The following is a 7681-nucleotide window of genomic DNA, read 5'->3' on the forward strand; positions in this document are numbered from 1 at the left end:
CAAAAACGGTCTTGAAGAGACAGAGGGCGAGGTGAAAACAGATTAAGGGAAAAGAAGAAATCCCATGCGAATTTCTCATCTAAACGCACCCTGAAGATGAAGTCGGCGTCCGCAGCGACCCGGTCCTCCCGGCGTGGTGAAGTTGAGTCGAGTTCCCGTGAGCAGTTGGAGCCAAAGCAGACAACCGTGGCCAGGCGGCCAGCGAGTAAGCAGCCCCTTTGCCTCCCCAGATGGGCAGCACTTGAACTTGTAGCACTTGAACGTCTCTCCCTTGGCTTTTGATGGATTCCAAGGATGCAACAGATAGGTCAATTTTTAAAATGCACTTACTTGGGGTAAGAGTGCTTTAAAATCTTTTAGCAAAGGAAACGGTTTATGGCTGGTATGAACTACGACTTTCAAGTGTGGGGGAAATACGAACACCAATACACTAGGGAAAGCAACTACTGTTAATGACACAGACCCAGGAACGGCACTTCAGCCAGGTAGGTTTGTCCCTTAGGTTGGGACCACTAATCTAGGATGTTCACAATGAATATTTTAATTTTAATAGTTTTCAATGGAAATACACATTCCAGAAGTCATATAACAAACACATGAGGCCAGCTTTATGCCAATTTTACAAAAGCGAAAAGGAAAGATGATATATAAATGACAAGGCCTAATAAAATGCCTTTAAATATTGTTCTTTTCCACCAACATTTTTTCCGCCTTTGGATAGGTAGCATCTAACCCCTTTTTCTACGAAATCTGACAATCACTGCAAGATACTAATATCAACTTCCTAGTTCCAGCTTACTCTTCTCTACGCCTTTCCTCAGCATCTCCCCATCATCTTTTCTACACAATAAAAGTAAATTCTACTTCAGCCTTTAATTTGCAACCCCGCACTCAACAATCAGCGTAGTAAATTAGGGTAGGCCTTCCTACCTACCCTACCTACGCCTACCTACCCCTTTGTAGGGGACTGTCCCTACAAAGAATAGAAAATTGCAAATCAAACAATTGTATTCATGGGTGTAAGGAAAATGAAGTTTTTTTTCAAAAAAATCTAGATTCATTGTTGAATGTTGCAGATATTTTGTCTCTCAATCAGCTCTGAAGGTAACTGGAGATTTTTCTCTGGGGGCTGCAATAGAGGATCTTTGGCTAACAGGTCAGCCATAATATGTGACAATAGAGGATCTTTGGCTAACAGGTCAGCCATAATATGTGACATAATATGTGAAGGCACGTATCCTGCAATTAAATGAGAGGGATTAAGTGACAGCATATTTTGATGTGCATGGTGGCTACTTTAGTCTATACACATTTCAAAATTTATTGAGCTGTGTGAAAAGTCAAACCTGGAAGACTTTAAGATTTACTATCAAGCTGTTTATTACTACAAACAAGATAGTATGGGAGTGGCAAAAGGATACATGTATAGATAAATGGAACTGAATTGAGACACCTGAAACAGACCCACCTTATATGGTCAAATTATTTTTTTTAAAAGACACTAGAGCTATTCAATGGGGAAAGGAATATCATTTCAATAAATAGTGCTGGAACAACTGGATATCTATGTAGTGAAAAAACCTACAATCCCTACCTCACAATATACACAAAAGCTAATCTGAGTTGGATCATAGATCAAACCATACAAACTAAAGCTATAGCGTTTTATAAGAAAATACATGAGAATATCCTTGTGACCTGGTAGTAAGCAAAGATTTTCTAAATATGACACAGAAAGAAGTAAAAAATACAATGATACATTAGGCTTTAACAACATTAAAAAGTCTTCTTATGAAAATATACCATTAAGTAAGTGAAAAGTCAAGTCACAGATTGGAAGAAAATAGTTACAAAAGATATCTGACAAAGACTATGTCTCCAGAATATATAATGAACTACTACAGTTCAGATTAAAAACGGAAACACCCATTTTTTAAAACAGGCAAAAGCTTAAACACACTTCAAAGAGGAAGATATATTAATGGCCAGTAAGCACATAAAAAGTGTTCAATATCATTAGCTGTCAGGGAAATAGATATTAAAACTACCTTGAGATACCACTCCACTCAGTAGCATGGCTAAAATTATAATGTCTGAAAACATCAAATCTTGGTGAAGATGTGGACAAACCGGAATTCTTATACATTTTTAGTGGGGCTGTAAAATGTTATAACCACTTTGGTTTGACAGTTTCTTATACATTTAAACATAAATTTACATAAATATCCTTTTGTTCCCAGAAACACTTCACCTAGATATTCTTCTAAGAGAAATAAAAACACATGTCCAGGGGCTTCCCTGGTGGCGCAGTGGTTGAGAGTCCACCTGCCGATGCAGGGGACATGGGTTCATGCCCTGGTCTGGGAAGATCCCACATGCCACGGAGCAGCTAGGCCCGTGAGCCATGGCCGCTGAGCCTGCGCATCCGGAGCCTGTGCTCCGCAACGGGAGAGGCCACAACGGTGAGAGGCCCGCGTACCGCAAAAAAAAAAAAAACAAAACACATGTCCATACAAAAAAAATTGTAGCGAGAATGTTCATAGCATTTTTATTCACAATAGCCAAAACTTGAAGCAACCCAAATGTCCATTATCAGGACACTGGTAAACAAATTGTGGTATATCTATGCAATGGAATACTACTCAGCAATACAAAGTAATAAACTTTTGATATACTCAACAATATGAATAAAACTCAGAGCCATTATGCAGAACACAACAGCGTTCATATTCCATTATTCCATTTACAATAACCTCTCAAAGATGTAAAACTAAGGTGCAAAATATCAGCACAGTGTTTTTCAAAAATAATGCAGAGGATAATGACAATGAAAATGATGATTCTACTAAGTATAACATTGATCGAGTAGCTACTAAATTTAGGCACAGCTAACAATGGCAGAATGAAGTAGACTACTCCTATTAGGCCCATTTTACAGAAGAAAGAATTGAAGCACATAAAGTTTAAGTTACTTGTCCAAGGCCACACAAGGGCTGAATCAGTTTTACAAACCAGAACCTGTGCTCCTGAGCACAGATTGACCAGGTCTTTCTTCTCAGTTTTAGGTTTTTCTGGTTTTCTCAGCTGTAGGGATAAGAAGGGGAGAGAGAAGGAAAGAGAGGGCCAAAGAAAGAGTGAGAGATGGAAGTACAAGGATCTGTGGTTATCGAAGAGCAGAGCAGGAAACTATTGTGAATGTGTTTACATCAAAGGTTGTAAAAATTTGGGGAATCTGGGTTGGTGGTCTGCAAGCAAGCTATGGATTCTATAGTGATTAAGGATTGTGCTGAGGTCAGGAGATGAATCATATATGTAAAAGCTGAAAGCTGAAACATTAAAGCTTCTAGAAGAAAATGTAGGAAAATATATTCACAATCTGGGGATAGGAGAGATGTCTTAGAGTAAGATGCCTTAGCAATAAAAGAAAAAATAAAGAAACTAGATTTCATCAAAATTAAAAACTTTTGCTCATCCAAAATCACCATAAAGTAAAAAGGCAAGCCACAGACTAGGAGAAGATATTTGCAATATTCATAACTGAAAATGACTCTAGTATTGAATGTATAGAGAACTCATAGAAATAATAACAAAAGCCAAGCCATATAAAAATGAGCAAAATACTGGAATAGACTTTCTTCACAAAAGAGAATTTCTAAATGGGCAAAAGACCTAAGAGATGTGCAATATCATTACTTATTAGGGAAACACAAATTAAAACTACAATGAGATAAGAATAAGTAAAACTTCAAAGACAGAGAACGGCAAATGCTGACAAGAATGTGGAATAACTTATATCTTGCTGCTGTTGAGAAGGTAAAATCGCACATTCTGGAAAACTGTTTTGGCAGTTTCTAATAACGTACACCTACCCTGTGACTGAGCAATTCTACTACAAAGTATATATTGAAGAAAAATGAATGCACATGTCTACAGAAAGGAATTATACCAGCATATTCATAGCAGCTTTGTTCACAATAGCCAAAACTAGAAATAGCTCAATTATCCATCAACAGTGATATGGACACACACAGGAATAACCTTCATGAATAACACCAAAATAATACACTCAAAAACACAGATGCATCAAAAACATTATGTTGCATGAAAAAAAAAAGCCAGACACACACAAAAAGTATATTTATTTATGTGAATTTCAAAACAGTCAACACTAATCTATGAAGATAGAAATCAGATAGTTTACATCTACTTAATTATATGTTCTTGTTGAACCATTTTGAGGAATTTACAGACATCATGATCATTGAACCTAAGTACTTCAACATGCAAATGACTTCATCTCTTTGATTATCATTTATGGACTCCAATATTCTGTTTTTTAATCCACTAGACTGTGGTCAGCAAACTCTTTTCTGAAAAGTACCAGATAGTAAATATTTTAGGCTTTGCAGGCCATATGGTCTCTGTTACAACTGCTCAACTCTGCCATTGTAACACAAAAGCAGCCATACATAATACATATGTGGATAGGCCTGGCTCTGTTCCAAAAAAAAAAAAAATTTACAAAAACAGGCTGTGAGCCAGATTTGGCCAGTAGGCCATAGTTTACTGACCCCTGCACAAAAATCACAATTCTTTTTCATGCTCAAATTATCACAACTTATGCCACTGGGAATTCCTTAAAGCTGGCTATGTGTTTTTGAAAAGATCCTAATAGTTTGTTAATGAACATTGCTTTCTGGTCCAAGCTTTCCCATGCTCACCTTGTAATTCCCCTGCACCATTCCTGGAAGTAGTCATTTCTTTAAGAAGTCTGCTTCATTTTGTGGGTAATGGTATTAAAGACCAAAACCTGGACACTGTGGATACTCACTGAGCTTTGGGTGATGTTGCTTTTAAACCACTTCAGTTTACAGTGCTAAAATAGATTCTAACTGAATTTATTTCTTTTACATGTATCACATACCCATTTAAAAATAACAGTGTGGGGCTTTCCTGGTGGCGCAGTGGTTGAGAGTCTGCCTGCTGAGGCAGGGGACGCGGGTTCGTACTCTGATCCAGGAAGATCCCACGTGCCGCGGAGAGGCTGGGCCCATGAGCCATGGCCGCTGAGCCTGCGCGTCGGGAGCCTGTGCTCCGCAACGGGAGAGGCCACAACAGTGAGAGGCCCGTGTACCGCAAAAAAAATTAATAATAATAATAACTGTGTGTGTGTATCTATTATAGATTTTTGGTTTGTGATTACCAGAGGTTTATATATAGTAATCTTTATATCTGTATCTATGTATGATTATTTTGAGTTGCTGATCTCTTAAGTTCAGACACATTTTAACAACCCTGCATTTTTACTCCCCTCCTCCTATGATTACTGTTTTTGACATCATATTTTACATCTTTCTGTGTTTCCATTAACTACTTATTGTGGCTCTAGATGATTTTACTACTTTTGTCTTTTAACCTTCCTACTAGGCTTTATAAGTAGTTGATCTACTACCTTTATTGTATATTTGCCTTTACCAATGAGATTTTTCCTTTCATAATTTTTATATTTCTAGTTGCGGCCTTTTCTTTTCTGCTTAAAGAAGTTCCTTTAACATTTCTGGTAAAACTGGTTTCATAGTGCTGAACTCTTTTAACTTTTGCTTGTCTGTAAAACTTTTGCTCTCTCCTTCAAATCTGAATGAGAGCCTTGTGGGGTAGAGTATTTACGTTTTTCCCATTCATCACTTTAAATATATCATGCCACTCCCTTCTGGCATGCAGAGTTTCTGCTGAAAAGTCAGCTGATAGCCTTATGGGAGTCCCCTTATATGTAACTTGTTGTTTTTCCCTTGATGTTTTTAATATTCTCTCTTTATCTTTAATTTTTGCCATTTTAATAATGTGTCTTAGTGTGATCCTCTTTGGGTTGATCCTGTTTGGGACTCTCTGTTCTTCCTGGACCTGAATGTCTGTTTCCTCTCCCAGGTTAGGGAAGTCTTCAGCTATTATGTCTTCAAGTATGTTCTCTGTCTTCTCCTTCTGGGACCCCTATAATGCGAATGTTAGTATGCTTGATATTGTCTCAGAAGTCTCTTAAACTGTTCTCATTTTTTAAAATTTGTTTTTCCTTTTTCTCTTCAGCTTGAGTGTTTTCCACTGCTCTGTCTTTCAGTTTGCTATTCTATTCCCCTGTATCATCTAATCTGCTGTTGATTCCTTCTAGTGTATTTTTATTTCAGTTATCCTTCAGCTCTATTTGGTTCTTCTTTATATTTTCTAACTCTTTGTTAAACTTCTCATTGTGTTCATCAGTTCTTCTTTCAAGTTCCTTGAGCATCTTGACCACTCCCTGTCCTTTAATATTTTTGTTGTGAAAACATCCACAATGTTTTCCAACTTTGTTCTTAAACAACTACAGGTTCTCGCACATTTCTCTCTTTCAGGTCCTCTCTCTCCATTTCTCCCTCCCCATTCTGATACAGAATAAAAACAGTTCTCTTCTCTCAGGATCTGGCCTGGGTCTCTGCACAAGCCTCCTGGGAGGTCTTGTTGTCCTTGACCATGCCTCCCCTTCTTCTTTTCCTCCTCCTGAAGTTTCCCTTTTGGCCCTGACCCTTTCCCCATGCCCACCCACTGACCCACCACCCACTGAGACTGAATGCAGTTGAGTTGAGTGCGTGGAGCACTCAACTCAATTGCATTAAGAAACAAGGTAATCCCTCTCACTCCTGTTGTGCCTGTGACTCTCTTTATAGTCTCAGCTGCTGTCACTAAAAACTATTGCTTGCATTTGCTATCCATTCCCTCCATTCCATGGCCTAGGTCTTACTGGGCTCTGTCAAGGGCCATTTCCAATGGCTTTTTGGCAGCCCAGGCAACTCTATCAAGACCCAAGTGAAAGAATAAATAAATCTGTTAGATTTTTTAAATTGGCACCAACATTAAGTATCCATTAATCATATTAAAGGAGATAAAATATTTTAAGGGCTTTGACAAAGTGGGAAGTAAATTGTAGATGCAAAAAACAATCATCTGTTAAGTAGCAAAGTTGGGCGAGGGTGGGAGTTCAGAAAGTTAAAATTGACTTCTTGTTAAACGAAACCCCTACCTGTTTCCCTACTTCAAGGGAAAGAAATCCAACATTGCATTGGGATATATTAATTATTATGGAATGAAAAGATTATGATTAATGAAAAATCATTATGCTAAATTTATTAGTCATACTTCGAACATATGCTCCAGTTTTTGATCACTCTGCTCTTAAAAGAATATAAGGGGCTTCCCTGGTGGAGCAGTGGTTGGGAGTCCGCCTGCCAATGCAGGGGACACGGGTTCGTGACCCGGTCCAGGAAGATCCCACATGCCACGGAGCGGCTGGGCCAGTGGGCCATGGTCGCTGAGCCTGTGCGTCTGGAGACTGTGCTCTGCAATGGGGGAGGCCACAACAGTGAGAGGCCTGCGTACCGCAAAAAAAAAAAAAAAGAATATAAGGAGCGAAGTCTGGAGAGTTCCCAAAGAGAAATGGTGAGAATCACTAGAAGCCTTAAAAAATTCATTTAGGAAAAGCCACAAGAGTTGTTTTTATTGAAACTATCTTCAAGAAAATAAAAGGTGTTGAGAAAATATGATTTGTTTGATGTTTTCTATGCAACAACAAGATTGAACAAGGAAAATATGCTGAGATTTTTCTTTAGAAATGGATTGGTTGGTAGTATGAGCAAAAGAATACACAGATACTAAA

The sequence above is a fragment of the Neophocaena asiaeorientalis genome, unplaced genomic scaffold (genome assembly GCF_003031525.2).
Source record: "Neophocaena asiaeorientalis asiaeorientalis breed wild unplaced genomic scaffold, Neophocaena_asiaeorientalis_V1.1 scaffold474, whole genome shotgun sequence".
NCBI lineage: Eukaryota > Metazoa > Chordata > Mammalia > Artiodactyla > Phocoenidae > Neophocaena > Neophocaena asiaeorientalis.